This window comes from Oryx dammah, unplaced genomic scaffold, assembly GCF_014754425.2.
Source record: "Oryx dammah isolate SB20612 unplaced genomic scaffold, SCBI_Odam_1.1 HiC_scaffold_24, whole genome shotgun sequence".
Taxonomy (NCBI): domain Eukaryota; kingdom Metazoa; phylum Chordata; class Mammalia; order Artiodactyla; family Bovidae; genus Oryx; species Oryx dammah.
The window spans coordinates 41,780,128-41,806,771 of record NW_024070208.1 but is presented as its reverse complement, the minus strand read 5'-3'; positions in this window follow the sequence as shown (position 1 = coordinate 41,806,771).

The following is a 26,644-nucleotide window of genomic DNA, read 5'->3' as shown; positions in this document are numbered from 1 at the left end:
ATGTGTGCACAAAAGCAGTATGGGGTGATGAATTTATAGCCAAGAAATACTAAAAGTTGTGGCAGACCATCAGAAATTAGGAGAAGCAGAGGGATTTTCTATCACAGTGTTCAGAAGAACTTACCCTGGCACCTCAGCAGTTTAGCCTCCAGAACTGGCAGACAATTAATTTCTGTTATTTAAGTGTTTTGTTATGGCAGCCCTAGAAAATCACTGCACACTGAGACCTCACCTCTGAGTTGCACAGATTGGGGAAACTCACACTTGGAAATGGACAGAGTGTCAGAGGAGCTAAAATCATGCCTTCAAATGTGGAAGACATGCACATTTCATGTGACCATTGGATTAGGGAAGTATTTCTTCCACAAAAACTAAACAAAGCAAATATCTGCTGTCAATCTGGAGTCTTAAAATTCAGTCCCTCATTTTCCTAATTCCACTATTTTTTCATCAAATATTAATATACATAATTTTTTAGCAAAAATATTTTCCTAAAATTCACATTCACATGTACTTATTCTGCATTTAGAAGTGTAATAGAGTTCTTAGTACTTCAGATACGTTAGGTTAAAAACAATTTAAATTAGTCTTAAAACCCATCCTATCTGAATCTTAGAGCATTTTTTTGTTGTTGTCGTTGTTGTTATCAGTTATATGATTCTGGTGATGTTTGGAGGGTGGCAGCATCTTTCTGGAGACTCTCAAGAATATAAGATATTTATTAGGAAACAGGGAGGATTGCTAGCATTTAGTCATAAGCACCTGTATTTGGAGCTCAACTAGTTTTTTGAATGAGGTGCTTAAGTGGCTTTCTTGACACTGTTAAGCAAAATAAATTTTGAGAGAGCCTCCTAAGGTAATGCATCATTTCCTTTTAATGTCCAGCCACCTCCCAGAGTAACATTGAAAGTCAGACTCCCACCAGACATGGGTTCAGCAGATTACTCCTTTCCTGTCTTGAAAGTCCCCCTTTCTGTCTTGCTTCTTCCAACAATCCAATCTGCATACATTTTCTTACACAGCTACCTCTACTTTAGACTCTGATAGAAATCTCTGTGGAAGCAAAGGAGTGAATTAAGATGGAAAGATAGTGGGGCTTAGAAAGAATGTAAGAAGTAAAAACACAGCAACAATGAAACCTGCCAAACTTATCTCATTGCTGGATAGGTCCACTTCTATGAGTCAAGAGTCGCATAAAATCAGCAGAACCTAAAAGAACTCCTCACACAACAGCAACACCACCTATCAAAGCAGTGCTGATTTGCCCCCGTGATTTGAGTGCTATGATACACTCAATTGCCTTAAGCAGAAACCCATTCATTATCTTTGACTCTTGCTTTATTTATTACCTCATCCAAGTAAAAGCCAAACTGTCTTCCCTTTCATAAATCTGTCTGAAATCCCTACTATCCTAGGGAATCAATATTCTTGATTGCATCTTGCACTGTGTGGCTCATTCAACAGTTGAACCCATCAACACGACAATTCAATAGTTTGCAACACCCTCTAACTGGCCTTTGTGCCTTAAATGTTCCCTCTACAATCCAGCCTCCACATTTTATTGTTTAATATATCAAATTTGATCAGAGCATTGCTTTGCTTAGGATTCCACAATGGTTCATAGATTTTCAAGGTAAAGTTCAAACTCCTTCCAATGCCATGCAAAGCCCTTCCCCATCTGATTCCTGTTTGCTTTCAGGCCTTTCTGTCTTACCACTATTTTTCTCCCTACTCTAATCACATATTCCACAGCTCATGTTTCAGACTTACTAAACTATTTATGTTATAAAACGTGTACATTATAATGTTTATATTATAAACATTTCCTAGAATTTTTCTTGTCTCTAAGCTTTAGAAAAGGTGATTATTATTTTCTGGAGTGTTCCTCACTTGCACCTTCACCTCATTTTGTCTCTTCACTGCATTAACAATGTTTTATCCTGAAAAATTAATGAAAGAATCACATCTTCTGAAGGTTATACAGGAACTTTCTAACATTTTGGGTCTGAAGAATATCACGGGCTTCCAGAGAGCTCTGTGGCTTCTCATTATCACATCAGGCTATGTTATGATTCACTGTTCACTTGTCCATCTTCCTCAGTTAGTTTATAAACCCTTCCAAAAAAGTGATCCTGTCTTATTCATTATTGCATCTCCAGTGCCATATAGAATTTTCTCATTTAGCAAGTGCTAAGTGTTAAAACAAATGTTGAATACCCCAAGGGCATGTATGACTGTTATGAAGGTAATTTAGGAACTGCCTATTAAATTTCTTTTATTAGAAGATTAACTCCTTTTATAATAATATTAATATTAATCTATCAATAAAAGTAGAAATTGATAAATAAGTGAATTCATGTCTAATAATAGAAAAAGGAAAGGGGATAACAATATCTAGCATTGTGAAGATTTTGTTGTTAATAATTCTGTTTTCTTCCTGTGAATGACTTTTTAGGTATTCAGTAATGATTAGTTCTGCACTAAATGCATAAAAAGAACTCAGTTTCCATTTGGTGTTTCCATATCTGTTTAAATTAAACTGGCAATTCTTTATAGACTAATACATAGAATTACTTTGTCATATATATAGGTAATCTGTATTTTCACATTAACTCTATTACCAGTAATAAAGTTTTAATGTAGTACTTACACTTTGATAAAAGAAAAATCGTGTTGCCACTAGAAATATGTAAATGTGAATAGAAGGGAAAAAAAAGGGAAGTCAGGGGAACAGAGAAATGAAAGATGTGTAGGAGAATGAAAAATTACACGAAAAGCCAGAATGCCTAAGCAACAAAGGAAGGGAAGATGAAAAAAGATGAATGAAAAGAAAATTAACAAGATGGGGTATGGAAAGTGTAGGGAAGAAAAGAACATTAAGAACAGATGAAACAGAAAAATAGAGAAGGAAAGTGAGATCATGGCAATATGAAATGTACATGGGTTACTGAAATACTGAGAAAATGAATTATCTATACTATCTATATAAGTTTAAACAGGTGTTTTCACATGACCAGCAAATGGAAATAGAAAGCTATAATATTACATTTTAAACTATTTGATAGTGGCTATCAATAATCCTATTCTATAACCAGAAGTTATTCTAAAAATCATTGCTAAATTGTCTGTGGAATGAAGGAACTGCCTTTTCGTCTCTCCAGGCTGTGGGAGGGAAGGTAATCCTGTCAGTTTTATATTTATGTTATGTTTATCAAGGTGAATTTCATGTACCTTCATTAGGTGCTAGGTTCTGCAATAACAATATATATCCAAGGTCAGGGGAAGGGGGAATTAGCAACATAATCATTAACTCAGACATTAACAAGAAACATGTTTAGTGGTCCTATCTTATAGAAGTATTTTTTTTTTCTTAAGAACATAGCAATTTTTCCCTGTAGATTTTTTATAAACCAACTTTGCATGTCTGTTCTAATGACTTTGGAATTCACTATTTGATATCTCAGAGAAAAAATGAAAGCTTCTTTAGTGAATTTTAGGGATTGGACATTTTGGAGGTTTACATTGAAAAGAATAAAGAAAAGAGACTTTCAGACTCACTTCCTATCTTTCTCATATGATTAATTTTAATTCTGTGGTATAGAAAATAAAAAATGCAAAGTACAAACTTTGAGCAGATAGAATAAATCACTGTATCAAGAGAAGAAAGCTCCTGAATAAACAAAACAGGAACTGATTGAATGACCCAACATATCACAAATTCAAAGACATTGGTGTTAAACTGGATTTCTATGAATATGGGTGTTGGATCAAGACCTTAAGAGCATAAACTTGTTAGAAGATGGAAATAGTCTTATGTTTTCATAAATTTTCTTTTAGTTATATTCAAATTTTTAAAAATCCATATCTATAATAAATGGCAAATTTGAATTAGATAAGTAAAATAACATTTGGAAAATTATCCCAATCCTGCTTAGAAGAAATAATATCAACATGGTTATAAATTATTAGTTGGGGATCTATTTGATACCATACAAATTTTTATATAAGAAAATTAATAATAATAAATATATTGTGTCCAAATCTTTCACTTGGCATGAGGAAACACGAAGATAAATGTCTTTTTTTCAGGTGGAGTGGCAGTGGAGTGCAATGGGTTTTTGAAGAAAGAGATGTGAAATTATATACAGATATTTGGCCATTGTACTACAATGTTTCTTTCATATTCCTTTCATTTATAAAGAGTTAGATTTGTGAAAAGGAAAATTGCTGGCCAAAACATAAATACTGTGTAATGGTTTCACTGCTTCCAGCTCCTTTAAAAGAGTCCACTTTTTTGCATTCCAAGAGAAGAATTAGAATAAAAGAGTGTAACGATATTTTTTAAATTACCCTGTACTCTTGAAGAAGGATGAACATTAACACACAATTTGCTTGGGAGACTTTTGTGGCCATAAATATTCAGTTCAGGATTAATTCTCTGACCATTCACCTATTTGTCATAGCTTCCTTAATTAAGGTCCTTAATTGAGGAAATAAATATATCATGATATTGAACAGGTATGCTTTCTGAAGCCTTTCCTCCAACTTAACTGGCTCTATCTTTTAAAGTATTAAGCCATTAAAAGAAACTTTTACAGAAAATTAGAAAAGTCATCTTATAGAAAACTTAAAGCTTCCAGGAAACAATATTATATTATATTCATATTTACATTAAACTTTTCATAAATCTTTCCACTTCTTTTTGTCTACCATCACTATCCTAATTAACTTGCATTTTCATTAATTACATGCACATTTGCATAATTCACTATTTTGGGAGTTCTGTGGATATTAGAAAGATCTCTTATTCATGTATCATCTACTTATCTTTTTATTTTGCTACCTCACACAGTACCGTTAGTATATTACATACACATGCTTCATGATTTGATGTGCTTAAATGTAATGCAATAATAGGGTAAAATTATCCAGTAAAATAGTCAATACCTTGTCTAATTTAAATTATTAAATGATATCTTAAAAGTGATTTCTAAAGTAAAATCCAATTTTCTTTTGCAACAAGAAACTGGCTGATTGTCTCTATGAATATTTTTTCAATGAGAAATGTAAACTATTTAAAAATATAGCTTACTTTTCTAGAAGTCAGATTTCAGGTTTCATAAGTTTCTGATATGGCTTTATAGTTAGAAGTCATAATGGACAGGGAAAAATTACTTTAGTGATTAATACATATACAGAAACTTTTGTATTGGAATGACATGCTGCAGAGTGAAACTAAAGAACAACACTTGTAAAAATATATGATGTTTAAGGTCATCCAAGAAGCAGAGGGGGGTTCTCTGATGGCTCAGCAGTAAAGAATCTGCCTGCAGTGCAGGAGCCACAGGAGACACAGATTCGATCTCTGAATCTGGAAGATCCCCTGTGGGAGGAAATGGCAGCCCACTCCAGTATTCTTGCCTGGAGAATCATCCCATGGACGGAGTAGCCTGGAAGTTTACAGTCTATAGTGTCACAAAGAGTTGGACATAACCAAAGTGAATTAGCACGCACACAAGAAACAGAGATCAATATGAAATCAAACAAGGAATTTGCTAAGGAAAACACCCATAGGACAAAGGAAGAGATAGCCCAAGGAAACTGGGAGAGCTGACAGATCAAGACGCAAGCTCTGAACCTTATGAAGAAAAGAGGAAAAGAAGGAATGCAGGATGAAAGAATCTCAAATGGGAGTGTAGTATTAACAATTTTGATGAGGTCAAATGGGAATCCTGAGCCAAGTCATCCATTGGAAGAGATCTGCTATTCTAGGAACGAGCCTGTCTTGATATCCGTGCTAAACCCAGTCATTTGTTGGTCATTGTGACAGGCCTGGCCTCACACTAAGTTATGCATATCAGAACACAGTAACAGGGATGTTTGATCAACTTTTGGCCCCCACAGTTAAAGATCAGAGATGGCATTTACCCAGCTGCTATGGAAGGTTAATGAATGACACAATGGTTGTTATTAATTGATAGTGTTTTTCAATTAAGGGTTGATGGTAGAAAAGAAGAATAACAGTGATAAAATGACATAAAAAGATGGGCATGGTCTATACAGAAGCAAGAACTTCAGGACTGATGGTTTGTGCAGAGGCTCTGGAATAATGCCCTTGGATTAAAATCTGAACTTCAAAATTGTTAGCTACATATCTATAGACAAATTAATCAAATTAGTTTTCCTAAATTTCCTGATCTGTAAAATGAAGTGAATTATTTGCCACGCTTCTAGGAAGTACTATTAACCTCTTAGATTGTTAACACTGAAAGATATTTTAAAGGTCATGCCATTCAACAACATACAGCATGTCATATCTTAAGCCCATATTATGATGAACTCACAAAGTGGATTTTTTTAATTTATGTGAGGTGGAAAATAAGAATGGATAAGGAGATAAGCTCTGCCTGCATGATAAGGTAACAGATCAAACAGAAACATCAAAATTATTTTATTTGAAATTTCAGTTGCTTCACTGTTTTGTTGAGGCGTAGTTTATATATAGCCAAATGCACAGATTTTAAATTAGTTAGGAGAAACATCAAAATTATTGAGCAAATTACATTTAGGTCTATTATGTTGCATCCCAGAGGTACAAGTGTGTGTGCAAACTAAAATTATATTTGCAACAAAATCATAACAGTTGATCACATAATATGAATAATTTTAAACATAAAAAATAAGCTACTTTTAGATAAATATAAGAAGATTAAACCCTTAAACACAATGAAACAGTTTACATTGTAGTTCCATAATAAAATGTTGATATTTTGCTTAGGGAGAAGGTATAAGGTATACAATATAACATACTGACTATTTTATAATTTATACTGGGAAAAGAATTCTGAACGTGTCATATATTGTATAATTTTAGGAATAAACTATGTTTAACAATCTCTTTGTTGCAGGACAATTGCCTCCACACATTTTGAAATGCTTACAAGGAAGACACTTTTTTAAATTAAGAAATGTGACAAGATACTTTATATCAAAAAAGGCATTCAGGTTTTCTGGAGATTGAGGATTACAAAATTGGAGGTGTCTTTTTGGGAAAAAAAAATCAAGAACTAATTTTCAAGTATATATTTATTTGCAGTGAGAAGATATATGATAAAAGTTACACATTCTACAAAACTGACAAATAAACACAAAATAAATGCAAATTAGTAATATTCTTGGCAGTTATCTGCTTTAAATGCTATTATAATTATCTGCTTCGCACAGTTACATATAAATTTACACAGACTAATTTCTGGTTTCATATTTTTAATCTTGTTTATATTTCACCATTTCTATCATAAGAAATTTTCTTCTTGTAATTGGTCCTCTCACCCTGCAAATTCATTCACTAGGCTGGGACAGTCAGCACAGTAAATAAGAGAAATATGCCTAGAAGCCATTCCTTCAGTGGAGAGGAGGACAGTAATTAACTGGACATGGAACTGCCTGTGAACCACATAAACATCATCCACTGCCCCACACAAATGTGCTCCATTCATTTTCCTATTATTAGATCCAAAAACTGCCTAAGGTGTCTTCAGTGTCACCCATTAGAAGGGAATTGTGATGAACAGAAAGCTTAATACAAAGAGACAATTATTCCAATTAAATGTCGTCATATTAACATTTATAAAAAGATATGACATTATGAAAGTGTTGTTAAAAAGAGACTATGCTAAAATGGGTCCTTAAGATTAAGCTATAATAGACTCTTGGTAAATCTACCCCCTTAAGAAAGAAAAGCATTTCCCCTCAAACAGAAACAATGGCATATCCATATAGCTATTCTAAATCTACATTTTTTTATTTTATTAAAAATTCATTGTGACCATGGGGGGATAAACTCTCTTGCTGTTGTCAGTCACTCAGTCATGCCCAGCTGTTTGTGATCCCATGGACTGCAGCATGCCAGACTACCCTTTCCTTCAGTATCTCCTGGAGTTTGCTCAAACTCATGTCCATTGAGTCAACGATGACATCCAAACATCCCATCTTCTGTTGTCTCTTCTCCTCTTTCCCTCAGTCTTTCCCAGCATCAGGGTCTTTGCATCAGGTAGCCAAAGTATTAGGGTTTCAGATTCAGCATCAGTCCTTCCAATGACTATTTAAGGTTGATTTCCTTTAGGGTTGACTGGTTTGATCTCCTTGCAATCCAGGGGATTCTCAAGAGTCTTCTCCAGCACCACAGTTCAAAAGCATCAACTCTTTAGTGCTCAGGCTTCCTTATGGTCCAAATCTCACCACCACACCTGATTACTGGAAAAACCAGAGCTTTGACTATACAGACATTTGTCAGCAAAGTGATGTCTCTGTTTTTAATAGGGTACCATGTTTGTCATAGCTTTTCTTCCAAGGAGCAAGCATCTTTTAATTTCATGGCTGCACTCACCTTCAGTGATTTTGGAGCCTAAGTAAATAAAATCTGCCACTGTTTCCATTTTTTTCTCCATCTATTTGCTATGAAGTGATGGGTCTGGTTGCCATGATCTTAGTTTTTTGAATGTTGAGTTATAAGTCAATTTTTTCACTCTCCTCTTCATCACGAGGCTCTTTAATTCCTCTTCACTCTCTGATAGTAAAGTGGTATTATATGCCTTCTGACATTAATTTTTATTCCAGCTTCTGCTTTATCCAACCTGGCATTTCGTGTGATGTACTCTGCATATAAGTTAAATAAGCAGGGTGGCCATAAACAGCCTTGTCGAACTCCTTTACCAATTTTGAACCAGTCTTCCATTTCCAGTTCCAACTGTTGCTTCTGGACCCATATATAGGTTTCTCAGGAGGCAGGTAAGGTGATCAGGTATTCCCATCTCTTTAAGAATTTCCCAGTTTGTTGTGATCCACATTGTCAAAGGCTTTAGTGTAGCCAATGAAGCAGAAGTAGATGTTTTTTCTTGAAATTACCTTGCTTTTTCTATGATCCAATATATGCTGGCAATTTCATCTTTGGTTCCTCTGGCTTTTTCAAATCCACTTTTGTATCTGGAAATTTTGGTTCAGGTACTATTAAAGCCTAGTTTGAAGTATTTTAAGCATTACCTTGATAGCATGTGACATGAGCACAACCATATAGTAGTTTAAACATTCTTTGGCATTGCCTTTCTTTGGGATTAGAAGGAAAACTGAATTTTTCCAGTCCTGTGGCCACTGCAGAGTTTTACAAATTTGCTGGCATATTGAGTGCAGCACTTTCACAGCATAATCTCTTAGGATTTAAAATAGGTCAGCTGGAATTCTATAACCTCCACTACCTTTGGTCATAGTAATGCTTCCTAAGGCCCATTTGACTTCACACTCAAGGATATCTGGCTCTAGGTGAGTGATCACAGCATTGTGGTTGTTTGGGTCATGAAGACCTATTCTGTACAGTTCTTCTGTATGTTCTTGCTACCTCTTTTTAATATCTTCTGCTTCTGTTAGGTCCATACCAAATCTGTCCATTTTGTGTGCATCTTTGCAGGAAATGTTCCCTTGATATATCTAATTTTCTTGAAGAGCTCTCTAGTCTTTCCCATATTATTGTGTTCCTCTATTTCTTTGCATCATTCACTTGAGAAGATTTTCTTCTCACTCCTTGTTTTTCTTTGGAAATCTGCATTCAAATGGTTATATCTTTCCTTTTCTCCTTTGGCTTTTGCTTCTCTTGTTTTCTTAGCTATTTGTAAGGCCTCCTCAGACAACATTGTCAACTTGATGATTTTCTCTACTTTCTTCAATTTAAGCCTGAATTTTTCAATAAGGAGTTCATGATCTGAACCACAGTCAGTTTCCTGTCTTGTTTTTCCTGACTGTATTAAGCTTCTCCATCTTCAGCTGCAAAGACTATAATCAATCTGATTTTGGTATTGACCATCTGGTGATATACATGTGTATTCATTGAAAGAGAGTGTTTGCTAGGACCAGTGCATTCTCTTCAAAAAATTCTGTTATCCTTTGCCCTGATTCATTTTTTACTCCAAGGCCAAAATTTCCTATTACTCCAGGTATCTCTTGACTTCCTACTTTTACATTCCAATCCCCCATGATAACAAGGACATCTTTTATTATGTTAGCTCTAGAAGGTCTTGTAGGTCTTCATAGAATCATTCAGTTTCATCGTCTTTGCCATTAGTGGTATCTTAACAAAAATCATATCACAGCATTACTTTTTCTTTTCTATGTTCTCAGTCAAATTACTACAGATGTCCCTGATTTACAAAAATCAACTTACAATTTTGCCACTTTACAAAAGTGTGAAAGTGATATGTGTTCAATAGAAGTTGTACTTCAGATTTTGAAGTTTGATCTTTTTCAGGGTAGTGATACAATTTTGGACAGCAGTACTGAACTATAGCTCTCAGTCAACCACTGTATCAAGAGGGTCAACAACAAATACACTTATAAGCAAAAACAAATTTTACCCTTAGAAATATTCTGTTCCCATACAAATGCTGTTTCTGACTTCTATTACAGTAATCAATAAATTACAAGAGATTTTCAATACAATTATAAAATTGGTTCTGTTTTAGATGGTTTTTCCCAACTGTAGGCTAATGCAAGTTCTCTGAGTACATTTAGTATAGTCTAGGCTAAGCTATTGGAGAAGGCAATGGCACCCCACTCCAGTACTCTGGCCTGGAAAATCCCATGGATGGAGGAGCCTGGTAGGCTGCAGTCCATGGGGTCGCTAAGAGTCGGACATGACTGAGCAACTTCACTTTCACTTTTCACTTTCATGCATTGGAGAAGGAAATGGCAACCCACTCCAGTGTTCTTGCCTGGAGAATCCCAGGGATGGGGGAGCCTGCTGGGCTGCCGTCTATGGGGTTGCACAGAGTGGAACACGATTGAGGTGACTTAGCAGCAGCAGCAGCAGCAGCAGGCTAAGCTATGATGTTTGTTGTGTTAGGATTACTAAATGCATTTTTAACATATGATGAGTTTATCCAGATGTACTCCTATTGTAAACAGAGAAGATTTGCAGATTTAGAAGATTTCCTAATTTCTATTTACTCTGTGGCATTTTGGATTTTAGGCCATGTAATTACTCAGAAAACAAAGCTGCTGGTATTTAAGGTATTTTAATGAAATATAATTTTTTGAATTTTAAAAAAGCACCTTATAATCTGCTTGCCTTCCCCCTTGAAAATAATTGATTTCTTAGAGGCAATTTTTCTAACATGACATATACAGTTATTTCAATGGGTGCTTCCATTCAGTTTCAAATTTACATTGATGAAAGATTCTGAATTTTCTTTGTCATTGCTATCTATTTTTTTGTCTTTATTATGAATCAAGTAATTAATTCTTAATTGACTATATATAATCTGTATGTATATGCATTATAAATATATACACATGTATATATATTATCTTCCCATCAAATTACAGATACATGTATGTTTTCCTGTCCTGATAAAATCATATCCCATTTTCATAATTAATATAAAAGTTTACTTAGTTCAGAGTCAAATAATCTATTTATCATGTAATCATTCATAACAAGGTAATCTAAAAAATTGATACAATTGTTGACACTCTTTTTCTTTAATTTAAAGTGAAGCCAGAATATAAAAATAAATATTGAGTATGGTATAAAATATATTATGTTTTGAAGCATGTGGCTCTAATAAAACATCTGCACATAATGCTGTTTCCTTCTGTGCAAAAATAAATTGAAACAACTAATCATATAAAAAAATACTGCTACTTTGAGAAGCAAACTAGCCAATTTTTTTCCTTCTGCAAATCAGGAAAAGATTAGAATTGTTTTACATACTTCACAGGGCTCTGAGTTACAAGCATTTACAGTTCGGCAAATATCACGTTTTAAAAATTAGACTAGCAAAAAAATACTTGTTCTAGTAACACCTTGTTATATGTGTGAAAGACAATTTAATCTGCAAAGTGTTTCCTTATTATACTTTGGAAACCTATGGGTTAATCAACATTAAAAAGCTATATTCCACATCACTGATCGTTTGTGTATAGCTGCTAAACAACTTCTTTGGCAAGAAGGAATAAGTGTCAGGGTTTCAGCATATTTACAATTTTACATTGAGCATTCTATCACATACTTAAACTAGTAATTTAACTTATAAAAATATTTAATGGAATGTTGCAATAGTGGTAAATAAAACTTATAGGACATAAGCTATAGTAAGTGTCACAATTGTTTGTCAGAGAGAAGTGCAGTACTAGAATTTTTGAGATCAAAACATAATGAATACCAAGTTTCAAGAACAGCTATGTAACATCACCTAAAAAAGTGTAACAGTCTCATCAACTTCCTGCACTTAAACCAGAACAGGAGTTATGTTTTGAATTGGCCAAAAAAGTTCACTTGGGTTTTTCTGTGTTTTGTTATGGAAAAATCCAAACAAAATTTTGGTCAATCCAATATATGTTAATATATTATTAACTATGTATATGCTAACTGTGCAAACTCAGAGGATTATTGATAAAAAATCAGAAGCCCATGCTAATGGCCTTGATAAGTGGCAAATGAGCATGCCTGTCCAGTGCAATACAGGAAGAAACCATTGGACTCACACTAATGCATATTTATTATTGTTTCATTTTAACCTGTTTTACAATATATCTGTATGCTTCATAAAACTTAAAATACAGTATTGTGTGAATTAATATGGACATTAGAGTGAGTACTCAAAACTGATTCTTAATAGCAGAGTGTTAGATAAAAATGTTTAGTTATCACTTACCTAAATAAAGCCATGCACAGTCCAAATTTGTCCAGAAGTATGAAGAGGACTAATCAATCAAATATGAGAGGTCTGATCACATAAGGGGTGCCATGTTTATTATGAAATGAGTAATCTTTACCTAATATTATTGTTGTTGTTTAGTCGCTAATCATGTCTGACTCTTTGCAACCCCATGGACTGTAGCCTGCCAGGCTCTTCTGTCCATGGGGTTTTCAGGCAAGAATCCTAGTGTGGGTTGCCATTTCCTCCTCTAGAGTACCTTCCCAACCCAGGGACAGAACCCACGGCTCCTGGATTCTTTCCCACTGACCCACTTAGGAAGCCCCTTACCTAATACTGCTGCTAAGTCACTTCAGCCATGTCAGACTCTGTGCAACCCCATAGACGGCAGCCCACCAGGCTCCCTGTCCCTGGGATTCTCCAAGAAAAATACTGGAGTGGATTGCCACTTCCTTTGCCAATGCATGAAACTGAAAAGTGAGAGTGAAGTCACTCAGTCATGTCCGACTCTTGGCGACCCCATGGACTTCAGCCCACCAGGCTCCTCTGTCCATGGGACTCTCCAGGCAAGAGTACTGGAGTGGGGTGCCATTGCCTTCTCTGTACCTAATATTAGGCTAGATCAAATTTACGGTTCTTTCTATAAAATTCCCAATAGACATCCTGATTTTATTAATAAACTCTGACTTTGATAAATATGCATCAACCCAGAGAAAAACATAACCTAATTCAGCTCCTCAGTGTTTTCATAATACCTTTTGTCAGGAAAACACTGAAGGAATGATTTTAGACCTTGTTGAAGTCACTAAATCAATGAGTGCAACATGCTGACTTAAAAATAATCTGCTGATCTTTTCCCTTGAAGTTTTTTGCCTTGTTACCATATGACTATGTGACAGCCTATAGGACTCTGATATAATCATGCTTATAGGACACTGATATATTAATGTCCTCTAATAAAGTTGTCTTTTACCACATCCACATGTAGTATCTTTCCACAATGGCAACTGGCCTTTCTGTTTGCTTTGGCCAATGACACCTTAATAGATATTATTAGAAGCTGAAACTTGAGACATACTTACATAGGGGTGCTCCCTCTCATAGTGCTGACTAGAACTCTTCCCCCAACATGTGAGAAGCCTGTCCCAGCCTGCTGGATTCCATAGCCCAGTCAATGCCAGATGCAACCCAGATGTGTGAGTAAATGAGGCCATATTAACTCACACATTTCCAGTTAAGCCCCAGAATATCAGAGCCACATAGGGTGGCTAAGAGTGACTAGCAGAATAAACATCAACTAAATCCAATTGAAAGTGCTGACCCGCAAAATTATGAGCAAATGAATAAAACTGAGTTTTTAAGCTTTGGGGTACCTGTTACACATCCATATATTACTGAGACAAGAATTTTAGTAGTTTGCTGAAAAGAATAATGCTACTTTAATTTCAATTTTAAGGTCAAGAGCAGAGTTGACGAATTACACTTCTCTCCCAAGTTGCAAAATCATGTAAGAGGGGTGTGTGTGTGTGTGTGTGTGTGTGCGTGCGCATGCACGCATATGCATGTGTATAAAGCTGTATGGATGTGATTATGGTGTGCTGTGCTTATTCACATCTGACTTTCTGTGGTCCCATGGACTGTAGCCCACTAAGCTACTTTGTCCATAGAATTTCCCCTCAAGAGAACTAGAATGGGTTGTCATTTCCTACTTCAGGGGAGTAGGAAAGAACCCAGTCTCTTTCATCTTCTACAATGGCAGGTGGATTCTCTACCACTTAGTGCCACCTGCAAAACTCCTGTGATTAAGGACAAGAATGTTATACAATCATTGCTGAGGTATATCTCTATAGAAACAGAAGGATATGATAATTATCGTTTAGTGGTTATACATTTGCCCACAAATGAACAGAGGGCATTGCTCTATACAGTAACGGGAAGCTTACCAGTAAGTTTAAAAGATCAGGTATATTGAAACAGTGTGAGATTTACTTCCAATTATCACAGGAAATGATAGGATACTGAAAGAGGTAGTTTCCAGGTCAGGAGGTGCCCAATATGCTAATGAAGGTCAGTGGAGAAATAACTCCAGAAAGAATGAAGGGATGGAGCCAAATCAAAAACGATACCCAGCTGTTGATGTGACTGGTGATAGAAGCAAGGTCTGATTCTGTAACAGCAATATTGCATAGGAACCTGGAATGTCAGGTCCATGAATCAAGGCAAATTGGAAGTGGTCAAACAAGAAATAGCAAGAGTGTACGTTGACATTCTAGTAATCAGCGAACTAAAATGGACTGGAATGGGTGAATTTAACTCAGATGACCATTATATCTACTACTGCGGGCAGGAATCCCTCAGAAGAAATGGAGTAGCCATCATGGTCAACAAAAGAGTCTGAAATGCAGTACTTGGATGCAATCTCAAAAATGACAGAATGACCTCTGTTTGTTTCCAAGGAAAACCATTCAATATCACAGTAATCCAAGTCTATGCCCTAACCAGTAATGCTGAAGAAGCTGAAGTTGAATGGTTTTATGAAGACCTACAAGACCTTTTGGAACTAACACCCAAAAAAGATGTCCTTTTCATTACAGGAGAATGGAATGCAAAAGTAGGAAGTCAAAAAACACCTGGAGTAACAGGCAAATTTGGCTTTGGAATGAGGAATGAAGCAGGGCAAAGACTAATAGAGTTTTGCCAAGAAAATGCACTGGTCATAGCAAACACCCTCTTCCAACAAGACAAGAGAAGATTCGACACATGGACATCACAAGATGGTCAATACCAAAATCAGATTGATTATATTCTTTGCAGCCAAAGATGGAGAAGCTCTATACAGTCAACAAAAACAAGACCAGGAGCTGACTGTGGCTCAGATCATGAACTCCTTATTACCAAATTCAGGCTGAAATTGAAGAAAGCAGGGAAAACCGCTAGACCAATCGGGTATGACCTAAATCAAATCCCTTATGATTATACAGTGGAAGTGAGAAATAGATTTAAGGGCCTAGATCTGATAAATAAAGTGCTTGATGAACTAACAATGAGGTTCATGACATTGTACAGGAGACAGGGATCAAGACCATCCCCATGGAAAAGAAATGCAAAAAAGCAAAATGACTGTCTGGGGAAGCCCTATAAATAGCTGTGAAAAGAAGAGAAGCAAAAAACTAAGGAGAAAAGGAAAGATATAAGCATCTGAATGCAGAGTTCCAAAGAATAGCAAGAAGAGATAAGAAAGCCTTCTTCCGCAATCAATGCAAAGAAATAGAGGAAAACAATAGAATGGGAAAGACTAGAGATCTCTTCCAGACAATTAGAGATACCAAGGGAATATTTCATGCAAAGAAGGGCTCAATAAAGGACAGAAATGGTATGAACCTAACAGATGCAAAAGATATTAAGAAGAGATGGCAAGAATACACAGAAGAACTGTAGAAAAAGGATCTTCATGACCCGGATAATCACGATGGTGTGATCACCCATCTAGAGCCACACATCCTGGAATGTGAAGTCAAGTGGGCCTTAGAAAGCATCACTATGAACAAAGCTAGTGGAGGTGATGGAATTCCAGTTGAGCTATTTCAAATCCTGAAAGATGATGCTGTGAAAGTGCTGCACTCAATATGTCAGCAAATATGGAAAACTCAGCAGTGGCCACAGGACTGGAAAATGTCAGTTTTCATTCCATCCCAAAGAAAGGCAATGTCAAAGAATGCTCAAACTACCACACAATTGCACTCATCTCACACGCTGGTAAAGTAATGCTCAAAATTCTCCAAGCCAGGCTTCAGCAATACGTGAACCATGAACTCCCTGATGTTTAAGCTGGTTTTAGAAAAGGCAGAGGAACCAAACATCAAATTGCCAGCATCTGCTGGATCATGGAAAAAGCAAGAGAGTTCCAGAAAAACATCTATTTCTGCTTTATTGACTATGCCAAAGCCTTTGACTGTGTGGATCACAGTAAACTGTGGAAAATTCTGAAAGAGATGGGAGTACCAGACCACCTAACCTGACTCTTTAGAAATCTGTATGCAGGCCAGGAAGCAACAGTTAGAACTGGACATGGAAAAACAGACTGGTTCCAAATAGGAAAAAAAGTACGTCAAGGCTGTATATTGTCACCCTGCTTATTTAACTGATATGCAGAGTACATCATGAGAAATGCTGGACTGGAAGCAACACGAGCTGGAATCAAGATTGCCGGGAGAAATATCAATAACCTCAGATATGCAGATGATACCACCCTTATGGCAGAAAGTGAAGAGGAACTAAAAAGCCTCTTGATGAAAGTGAAAGAGGAGAGTGAAAAAGTTGACCTAAAGCTCAACATTCAGAAAACCAAGATCATGGCATCCAGTCCCATCACTGCATGGGAAATAGATGGAGAAACAGTGGAAACAGTGTCAGACTTTATTTTTGGGGGGCTCCAAAATCACTGCAGATGGTGATTGCAGCCATGAAATTAAAAGAAGCTTTCTCCTTGGAAGAAAAGTTATGACCAACCTAGATAGTATATTCAAAAGCAGAGACATTACTTTGCCAACTAAGGTCCGTCTAGTCAAGGCCATGGTTTTTCCAGTAGTCATGTATGGATGTGAGAGTTGGACTGTGAAGAAGGCTGAGCGCCGAAGAATTGATGCTTTGGAACTGTGGTGTTGGAGAAGACTCTTGAGAGTCCCTTGGACTGCAAGGAGATCCAACCAGTCCATTCTAAAGGAGATCAGCCCTGAGATTTCTTTGGAAGGAATGATGCTAAAGCTGAAACTCCAGTACTTTGGCCACCTCATGCGAAGAGTTGACTCATTGGAAAAGACTTTGTTGCTGGGAGGGATTGTGGGCAGGAGGAGAAGGGGACGACAGAGGATGAGATGGCTGGATGGTATCACTGACTCGATGGATGTGAATCCGAGTGAACTCCGGGTGTGGGTGATGGACAGGGAGGCCTGGCGTGCTGCAATTCATCAGGTCACAAAGAGTCAGACACGACTGAATGACTGAACTGAACTGAATCACAGGAATATATGTGGTGGTCAGTATTCTGAGAGGAAATAATACATCCCACTTACATCAATTTGGTCAATGATGTGACTAACAAACCTCTACTAATGTAAAGGTTCATTTAGGCAAGATTTGAAAACACATGTAGAAACAGCCAATCAGAGAAAAAGGTGAACCAGTATTTCCAAGGCACATAGTTTCATATAACCAAATACAATGCCTCATCAGTTCAGTTCAGTTGCTCAGTTGTGTCCGACTTTGATCCCATGGACTGTAGCATGCCAGGCTTTGCTATCAATCACCAAATTCTGGAACTTACTCAAACTCATGCAAAGATATATTTAAAATGTAAGCATTATCTAAATGAGTTCATACTGTTATATCATCATCACAGGATTCTTCTGCTTATATGCTCCTATTGCTTTCAGTCAGTTCAGTTCAGTTCAGTCCTCAGTCATGTCCGAGTCTTTGCGACCCCATGAATTGCAACACGCCAGGCTTCCCTGTCCATCACCAACTCCCGGAGTTCCCTCAAACTCACGTCCATCGAGTCAGTAATGCCATCCAGCCATCTCATCCTCTGTCGTCCCCTTCTCCTCCTACCCCCAATCCCTCCCAGCATCAGAGTCTTTTCCAATGAGTCAACTCTTCAGATGAGGTGGCCAAATTACTGGTTTCAGCTTTAGCATCATTCCTTCCAAAGCACACCCAGGGCTAATCTCCTTTAGAATGGACTGGTTGGATCTCCTTGCAGTCCAAGGGATTCTCAAGAGTCTTCTCCAACACCACAGTTCAAAAGCATCAATTATTTGGCACTCAGCTTTCTTCACAGTCCAACTCTCACATCCATACATGACCACTGGAAAAACCATTGTGTTGACTAGACAGGAGCTGCTATAAAAGGGGCTAGCTTTATAATAATTTACAGCTGTAAGTAACCTACTACGATTAAATTCTTGCAACTGTGGTCTTTTAAATATTTGCACTTGCAAATATTTGGAGCTTAAGGTCATAATGTGTCTTCCATAAATAAATTTGCTTACATGCATTGGTATTTTCAAACAAAACACAGTTATGTAATTTTTTAACAAATATTTCAAAGATAACTAAGACATATCTTTAAGATTTGGGTGGAAATATCATTTTAATCTTAAGATATCTCTGGATAAAACCTTTGTAGGAACAAATTAAAATGTATACCTATGTGATTATAATGATATCTACATGTGTAAATTTGAGAAGATTTGGTTAAGTTCTATTGCTTAAACTGTTTCAGAAAATCTGCATTTCTAAAAATGAAAATAATGGCCATGTACTGGGGAAAATCTAAATAGAAATAAAGAGATTGCAAACAATCCCTTGATAGGTAACTCTAACTTTGAATATATGCTTCTAAAAATATGCTTAGAAGTAAAATACTTACAAGTTTATAGATTGGAATTTTTACACTCAGTCATTTGGAGGGTGGAGAATGATTGTTGCTCATTTGCTAAGTCATGTCTGACCTGTGACCCCATGAACTGAAGCATGCCAGGCTTCCCTCTCCTTCACTATCTGCTGGATTTGCTCAAACTCATGTCCATTGATTCAGTGATGCCATCCAACCATCTCATCCTCTATTGCCTCCTTCTCCTCCTGCCCTCAATCTTTCCCAGCATCAGGATCTTTCCTAATGAGTCAGCTCTTTGCATCAGGTGGCCAGAGTAGTGGAGCTTCAGCTTCAGCATCAGTCCTTCCAACGTATACTCAGGGTTGATTTCCTTTGGGATTGACTGGTTTGATCTTCTAGCTGTCCAAGGGACTCTCAAGAGTCATCTCCAGTACCACAGAGTTCTATTAATTGCTCTGTCTGTCTCTCAGTCTATCTCTTTTTCGCTATATATAACATGTATATAGATTTATTCATAGATAATATGTATATATATTATATATAAGTATATAATTTTCCTCCTTTTTGGTCCCTGTCTTCTTCAGGACCAGGCAACCTGATAAAATTTGAAAATGAAAAATGGTACATGAAGTTCCAGTGCTATTATTAAAGGTCCCAGGGTAACAACTATTGGGATCTGTGCTCAGATTGGAAAATAATTTCCAGACATGATGCAGAATGAGAGAGGAATAGAATTCATTAGAGCAGAAGACATTGTTAGAACAGTAGGCTGGCTCAAGGGAGAGCCGACTGCTTTTTATGGGCTAGTAACCAATTTTTATAGCTTTAAGACAAAAATTTCCTGCTGGAACTGTGGCATTAGGTGATTGGTTAGGATTATAGGTATTTTTTATCTAATATGGTGTCATGGAGATAGTTTAGGTCAGAGAGTTTCATTGCAATAGTTGCTATGGGGCTTGGTCAGTTTCAAAGATGACCTTGGTATAGGACTCCACATCTGCAGCCTTGGTACAAGGCTTTACACCTGTCATCTCAGTATAGGTCTCCACAACACCTTTCTTTGATACCACTGGAGCCATTAAACTTGAGCCCGATATTTTCTTTTTCTGGGCCACTCACAAGTAAATCAACAATTAAACAGCAGAGTGGAAAAATAATATTGCTGAATGGATTTCTGTATATAGTCACCAATTTCTACTTCACTTATAAATTAAACACACCACTCGGAGGATTCATAGTAGTGTGGGCTTAAACCATGGGGCTATTTGAATCATGGCTTTGAGAATTTTGTAATTACCTAAAGCTTTTATTCAGAGAAGCCAATGGCAACCCACTCCAGTACTCTTGCCTGGAAAATCCCATGGACAGAGGCTGCAGTTCATGGGGTCGCGAAGAGTCAGACATGACTGAGCAACTTCACTTTCACTTTTCACTTTTCACTTCAATGCATTGGAGAAGGAAATAGCAACACACTCCAGTGTTCTTGCCTGGAGAATCCCACGAACAGCAGAGCCTTGTGGGCTGCCATCTATGGGGTCTTACAGAGTCTGACACGACTGAAGCAACTTAGAAGCAGCAGCAAAGATTTTATTAACACTGAGAGATGATACATTAAGGTTTGTCCAGTATCTGTTCCTCATGCTACCTAGGGAAGTGAAAAAGAACCAAACCTGTCACTGACCCGGAAATTTTATACATGTTTTCACTTAATTCTAACAATAATCTCATGAAATACATGTAATCATACTAAATTTACCAATAAAGGAAATGAGGCTTAGGGAGATTTATTTTTCCAATTTTATACAGTGGGTTATTTGTGTATGCTAGGTTAGTCTGAGGCTTTAAGCTGGACTCTTTCCTACCCTACTCTTAATGTCTCTAGAATTTGTTTTCTCCTTTAGCAGGTGAGGTTATTTAATATTGTTGTACTAGATACTCTAAAGGGAAAATACCATATGTAATATTCAGTGACTATGTGCTTTTAAAAGTATACATGAACTAAAATTCAAAGACATACCTTATGTCTATTTATATTTTAACACAATTTTAAATCTTAATGCAAGTTGTTAACATATTTTTTCTCTGATTTCAGATTAAGGTTATTAGGGTGCAATTATAAGGATGGTAATGATGCTCCTTTATTCATTTCTTTTCCAGTGAGGGCCACTGTAATTTTCCATTGAGACTACATGGTAATTAAAGCAGCTGCTCCTTCTACTTACTATAAAACAAGCTTTATGCTTAGATCATTGTTATGATGGAACACATATAGCTGGTGAATATAAAAACTACTTACGAAAGTTTGGAGCTTTGACTTTTAAAATTGTTCACTATGGCAAAGGTAAATTCTACAGGAGACACTAATGCTAAGCAACTCTATTATATTCTGACACTTGGGATATCATTTCATAAAATATTAATAATCTTAATCAGTTTAGTACCACTGATGTTAAAACACTAGAATTTAACTGGGCATGTTAATTTTAATGACTCCACTTGAAACTGAGAATACTGAAATTCAACTAAACTAAATCATCCATTATTATCATTTCCTCCCAAATCTCTAAAAAGACAGCTGAACTAGAGAAAACCATGCATAGGAGAAAATATATGAAGAAAACACTAAGCAAACAAATAATATGCAAAATGACCTTTTCTCTAAGGACCGATTTTGAACTTCTTCAGTCAAATTGTTTTATTGAATTCTGGTACTTAAAGAGATGCCTTGAATCTAGGGTCTATACTCAGATTCTGTATTATGAAATGAATACCTGGAAAAAGCTAGAATGAGCCAAATGGTGTGGGATTACTTGGGGGGGCATCACTGTAAACCATGGTTAATGTAATTCTAGATAGATTGATAAAGTAATCATGATAGATGTGTGTGTGTGCATGGGTTAAAATACATGCATATACATTCTAGTTCTGTCTGCCACAAGGGCCCAGTAGCAATAATTCACCAACAACAATGAACACACACAATCCCCATTCCTGGTTTATAATAGAATTCATCAATAGAAAGAACCAAGTCCTCTTGATTTTAGGACTGGGTCAGGGGATATATAAATATCAATATGAGAAATTTGAAATTTCAGAAAATAAGGAAATGGTCAACAAAAAAGAGAGAAAGAAAAGACAAAGGATATAAAAAGGACAAAGGTGCCAACTAAAAGAGCTCCAAATAGCTAAACCTGGAATCACTTGAACAATGATGCTAGCAATATAGTATTATCTAAGAGGACTTCTGATTTTGTATGTATATAGGGCTTCCCTGATAGCTCCATTGGTAAAGAATCCACCTTCAATGCAGGAGGCCCCGGTTTAATTCCTGGGTTGGGAAGATCTGCTGGAGAAAAGATAGGCTACCTGCTCCAGTAATCTTGGGCTTCCCTTGTGGGTCAGCTGGTAAAGAATCTGCCTGCAATGTGGAAGACCTGGGTTCAATCCCTGTGTTGGGAAGATCCCCTGGAGAAGGAAAAGGCTATCCACAGCAGTATTGTAGACTGGAGAATTCCATGGACTGTATAGTCCATGGGATCACAAAGAGTCAGACAGTACTGAGTGACTTTCATATATATATATATAAAATTTGTATAATTTTATAGGAAAATCCATGCTCTGAGGACACTCCAGCAGGCCTGGAGGCATGCCATTTTTAGAGAGAGATGGAGGATTTCCACTAATGACCAGTTCCAACTTGTTAACTATGTCAGTTAACTACCTTGGAAGGTAGATCCTCCAAGCTCCTGTGATGTCTGCAGATGACTGAAGCCTGGCAGCTATGAGATTTACAACCTCATTGAGAGATCCTTAGCCAGAACTGCCCAGAGAAGCAGTTTTTGAATTTTAGATCTACCAAAACCAAAAGAGACAATAAATGATAATTATTGTTTTAAATCACTAATTTGGGGAATAATTTAAGCAGTAAGAATTCATATAACCTCTATAATTTGTTGAAGGTTAGCTTTCTGACAGGGTTGATCAAGAGAGCTTCTTTTTTCATGGATACCAAATACAAACATTAGGGTGATATTAAGTGAATATCTTTGTGTGAGATCCTCATTTTCTTATTTTTCACATTGTCTTCCAGAACAGAGAAAAACAGATATATATGCAGGCTATTGATTAAGGAATTCGCACATAAAGAAGAGACTAAATGGAAGAGAAAAGACCAATAAATACTGACTTTTCATGATCTCCCAGTGAAATAGCTACACATTTATCTGATCAACACAAGATAAAACTCACTCATTCACAACAGTTCTGCCTACATGCAGAGAATTCTTCCATTAATTTCTTAGCACCTTGCACATAACTATGACAGGACACAATAACCACCTGATATTTCAAGAAAGTTCCTAAAATTTAAGCCAGATGAAAAGGAACAATCAAAGAAAGGAATGTGAAAAAAAAAAGAGAAAACTACAAGAATCAGTAAGAAGTTTAAAATCACTCCAAAAAGATATTTCATCCAGAAGAAATGTAACACTATTCTAGAAGACTTTAGATAAAAAAGAAAGACATTAGAATTTAAAAATAAGTGAATAAATAAGGAGCAAATGTAAACTGTAAACTTGAAATTATCACTCAGAAAAAAAAAACGAGATTTAAATGGAAATGCTAAGAAAATTATATTGCTACACTTGACTAACACAATTTAGATTTCAGGAAAAAGGAAGGGAAAAATGAAATGAGGTTATTATCTATGTACTAACAAAACATGATTCCCAGATCTGAATAATAGATGTTTCCAGACTAAAAAAATCTACAGAGTCCAGCACAATAACAAACGAGTCACAAAGGAGTCATTTTGTCACATTTTGGCAATTCTTACAATATTTCAAATCTTTTAGTTATTATTGTATGTCTCATGGTGATCTGTGATCAGTGATTTTTGATATTACTATTATGACTGTTTCCAGGTACCAAGTACTGTACACATATAAGAAGATAGTCTTAATTGATAAATGTTTGTGTTCTAACTGCTCCACCAACTGGACATCCCCCATCTCTCCCTCTCCTCAAACTCCTTGTTTTCAAAGACAGAAACACTGAAACCTGGTCAACTAATTACCTTAAACAATGGCTTTGAAGTATTCAAATGAAAGGAGAAATCATAAGTGTCACACAAAGTCAAAAGCGATAAATGTATAAGTTTAATGAGGAAAATATTTCAGAAGTTAGACTTCTTGCAACAAAGTCAGCCAAGTTGTAAATGCAAAGGAAACATTCTTGAGAGAAATTGAAAGTGCTACACCAGGGAACACATGAATGATAAAGCAAAATGTCCTTTTTGCTGATATGAAGAATGTTTTAGTGGTTTAGATAGAAAAGTGAATAATCCACAGCATTCTTTTAAGGCAAAGCCTAATCCAGAGCCAGGCTCTGCTGCTGCTGCTGCTGCTGCTGCTGCTGCTGCTAAGTCACTTCAGTCGTGTCCGACTCTCTGTGACCCCACAGACGGCAGCCCACCAGGCTTCCCCATCCCTGGGATTCTCCAGGCTCTAACTACCTTCAATTCTATGATGGCTGAAAGAGGTGAAGAAGTTGCTAAAGAAAAGTCTTAAACCAGCAGAAGTTGATGTGTGAGGTTTAAGGAAAGAATCTATCTTCATAAAATGAGTGCAAGGTAAAGCAACAAGTTCTGAGTTAGAAATTGTAGCAAGGTGTACAGAGTATCTCACCAAGATAATTAATGAAGGTGGTACGCTAAACAACCGATTTTTTATGTAAATGGGATGGCTTTCTGTTTGAAGACGCCATCTAGAATTTTCATAGCCAGAGATGAGACATCGGTGTCTGCCTTCAAAAATTCAAAGGACAGTTTGACTTATGTTAGGAACCAACAATGCTGGTGACTTTAAGTTGAAACCAATGTTCCTGTACCATTGCAAAAGTAGTAAGGCCTTTAAGAATGACGCTGAATACACTATGCTGTGATCTATAAATGGAACAATAAAACCTAGATGAGAGCACCTCTGTTTAACACATGGTTTACTGAGTATTTGAAGCCCATTGTTAAGAAATACTGCTGGGTGGGGGGGGGGGGAAGATTCATTTCAAAATATTACTGCTCAGTGACAATGTATCTGATCACCAAACAGCTTTGTTGGAGATGGACAATGAGATTGATATTTTCATGCCTACTAACACAACTATTCTATGGGTCATAAATAAGGAGTAATACTGGATGTCAAGTCTTATTATTTGAGAAATACATTTTGAAAAGCTAGATCTGCCATATTCCTCTGATGGATATGGGCAAAGGAAATTAGAAAGCTTCTAGAAAGGATTTAGTACTCTAGATGCCATAAAGAACATTTGTGATTCATGGGAAGAGGTCAAAATATTAACAGAAGCTTGGAAGGAATTTATTCCAACCCTCATGTATGACTTCAGTGGAGGAAGCAACCAATAAAAGACAATTAGAATTAGAACTGAAACTTGAAGTTGTGACCGAATTGCTCCAATCACCTGATAAAATTTCATGGTTGAGGAGTTGCTTTTTGTTGATGAGTAAAGAAAGTGGTTTCTTGAGATGGAATGTACTCCTAGTTAAGATACTATGAAGATTGTGGAAATGACCACAAAGGATTTAGAATATTACATAAACTTAGTTAATAAAGCAGTGGTAAGTTTTGAGAGAATTTACTCCAAATTTGAAAGAAGTTCTACTATTACCAAGGCTGTAGCCACAGAATCAAATCCCTGTTCCTCTCTCCATTGGAAACCAATTGCTCTTTATCTAAGTTTCAGGAAGAAGCTGCAAAGAGAAAGATACAAAAACTGTTTAGAACCTACTTGGCCCAAGATAGGGCTTCCCAAGTGGCGCTATTGGCAAAGGACCTGCCAGCCAATGCCGGAGACATGAAATTCAGGTTTGATCCTGGGTCAGGAAGATCCCCTGAAGAAGAGAATGGCAACCCACTCCAGTATTCTTGCCTGTAGAATATTCCATGGACAGAGACGCCTGGCAGGCTACAATCGATGGGGTCACAAGAAAAAGACAAAACTGAGCAACTAACACTTTCACTTTTCAGGCCCAAGATGGTAGAAGACATGAATTTCAGTGGACCTTGAGCCTCTTTACACACTCATTGTAATAATTAGCACACTAAATGACATACCCACCAGGACCATAAGAGTTGACAATTCTATGATGACAACTTTCAACAATAAAGAAACTGCAAGCAAAGTAGGAGCCACAGGTTCAGAGCCTAGGTTAGGAAGATCCTCTGGAAAAGGGCATGGCAACACACTCCAGTATTCTTGCCCCAAGGATTCCATAGACAGAGGAGCCTGGCTGTCTACAGTTCATGATGTCACAAAGAATTGGACATGACTGAGTGACTAACACTTTCACTTCCCTTTTGTGTGTATGCCAAAGTCTCTTCAGTCATTTTTGACTCTTTGAGACCCTGTGGACTGTAGTTGCCAGGCTTTTCTGTCCATGGGATTCTCCAAGCAAGAATACTGGAGTGGATAGCCATTTCCTTCTCCAGAGAATCTTCTTGACCCAGAGATAAGGCGCTGGTCACGTGCA